Here is a 2498-nt window from a genome sequence, read left to right as displayed (position 1 = left end):
TTATTATTATTTTTTTTAAAGGATTTTGGTGTGTGTTAGTTTAGACCTCTACTTTACATACTGTGGTTCTAACTGAGGTACCTGCAAATATTCTTGGTTACATTCTAAACAAGGCCAAGGAGCCCTGAAACAAATATGAGGTTCAAACAGGCATTTGGCTCATATGCATGCTCCTTTTTGGTTTTTGCCCCTCTCTGTTGATTCCAGAATGTGATGGATGACTACATTAAGCAATTGGCTTTGAAACTGGGAGGGGTGGGGCCCACAAGCTAGCTATCTAATTGAAGCCTGTGTTTGCATATTAAAGCACCATCACTAACATTTTGATGTCACTTTACATTGGCATACCTATGTACAGGTATACTTAGTTAGCATTTGTCTACAAAAGTAGTACATTGGACCACTTATCTTTATTTTATGTTACTACATAGTCCAGAGGCTAACCTATAACATTTAGGGCTCCTTCACACCAGCTGCATGCTAATATGTTTTGTTTTAGTATGTAGCTGGTGTCTGATGGTTGGCAGCAGTGTGTAGTGGTGCCATGCCCTGTTTCCTTTTATATCTTTATTGGCAGTGTACAAAGTGTACACTCAATTCTGGTCTCCATACAGCACTATGGTGCGGTGCTGCAGAAAAATGCAACATTTTATTTGCACCACACATCACATCAGCTTTGTGGTGTAGACGGAAGCATAGAAAACAATTGTTTTTAAGCCCTAGTGGTGACCTGCATTGATCCGCTGCAGAAAAACGTAGGTCACCGCTGTATGTGTGAACAAGTCCTAATTGCTATGCTCAGCACATGAGTTCTCCTTTTGGTTAACTTTTTTTTATTTTGGATATGTGGAGAATTGTATAAATTTGTGAACTGTTATTCTTGATTCAAGTCAGAATTATCACAAAGAAACAAATTAAACTCATGTTCAGAGTTATGAGAATGGCAGTGCCTTAGGCCTTGATATAGCTCAGATTGTATAGCCAAACACCTGTAATTAGTTTTCTGCTTATACCAAGTATTTCATCTCAACTCCCAGACAAGGTCCTCTGAGGCCAAGCTTTTGGTGTATTCACTATCAGGGAAGCTTCATTTATTTTACCATTTTAACAGAATACTGGCAGGCAGAAAGTAAAAGGCTGCTATTGATAGACCTGGCCCTAAATATATCACACTTAGCTCACTTTACTGGCAAATTCCATTGCATAAACTGCACGGTCTGTTCTGTCTTTCTATTATTAATATGTATGTACAGTATTTTTCTTCTTAATTATTCACTTAAAGGCTTGTTTACTTACCAAGGCTGTGAGTTTGCACTCTCACTTGAGGAAAATTCTCTTCATCAAAACTCTAAAAGGAATTATATAAAAATGTCCACCCCATTGAAGTTACCAAATTGCTGTGCTTTCCTACAACATATAATGTGTTCCTTAGTACATGTACTACTAAATTCTAACATGAAACACTTCAATGTGTTGTGCTCCTTGAATGCAACACACTGAATTTATGCATAACACATACATTTCCAGAGGCATGCATTGTGGGACTTAGCTTAGAAATGTATTCCACTTTCTTTGGCTTGGAAGTTCTTACTGCTTCCATTATGTAAATAATTGCTCTGTGTTATTAGCAGAGGTCTACTTTTCAAACCTTGAAGTGAACCTTTCCGTAACTTGTCTGCATGAATGAATGAATTTCTGACATGTCTCAATATACAACAGAACATTTTTTTTTTAAACACCACTTTTTATCAGTTGTCTTTGAGCTCTAGCTAGGTGTCTTTGGCTGGTCTGAGGTAATATCATCAGTCTACGGTAGGCAGGAGAAAGCATTTCTTCAGTCTTGTGCCCCCTTCCTTAAATGAGCAGATTACAATGTTTTAAGTGTGTAGCAAGTTACAATGTGAGAGGCTGCTGCAGGGGCTTATCTGTGTGAGACTTTTACATATGTGAACACAATATCATCTTACTGTGTGAACACCAATTTTAACAACTGCACAGGCTGGATGATGCTGGAACAAAAATGGCATTCTAAGGGGGTGTACTGCAATCTCTGTGAGAAGTAATTATTACCTTGAAATATCACACTAACACATTACTTAGCATGCATTAGCATGAAAAAAAATTATGGTAGGTACACTTTAAGGAACTGATGGGAAGATGGTAAAAAAACTGGTCATTCAATGAACTGGTCAAATGACCAAATCATCTAATGCTCTTGCTTTATGACCTGGTCCTTATGTTGACAGCTGGTCACACACACGGGTCACACAAACGCTGCAATCTTGTTGTGTAATCTATTAAATTTGGGTTGAATGGTAGAAAAACTAAATATCTTACATCTGAACTGTAAGATAGGCTGACAGAAATGTTTAGTACCACCTGAATAATATTTTGCGTAAAATACGACCTGTTTATGTAGTTTGCACCCGATACTAAAAATGCAAGAAAAATTGAAAAATAAAAACAAGATTTGTGCATTTGCGGCTATTGTCTTTGAA

The 2498-nt window shown here is 37.3% G+C and overlaps 1 protein-coding gene across 1 annotated transcript in view; it reads left to right on the top strand.

Annotated features, from left to right (window-relative positions):
- The window catches only part of LOC108796841 (cilia- and flagella-associated protein 47-like), a 208738-nt gene that overhangs the window by 130845 nt on the left and 75395 nt on the right, over window positions 1-2498 (top strand). The gene's annotated exons all lie outside the window — the stretch shown is intronic.

The sequence above is a fragment of the Nanorana parkeri genome, unplaced genomic scaffold, assembly GCF_000935625.1.
Source record: "Nanorana parkeri isolate BGI_ZX_2015 unplaced genomic scaffold, ASM93562v1 scaffold1181, whole genome shotgun sequence".
Taxonomy (NCBI): domain Eukaryota; kingdom Metazoa; phylum Chordata; class Amphibia; order Anura; family Dicroglossidae; genus Nanorana; species Nanorana parkeri.
The sequence above is the reverse complement of the archived record's forward strand: the minus strand, read 5'-3'. Positions and strand labels throughout refer to the sequence as shown.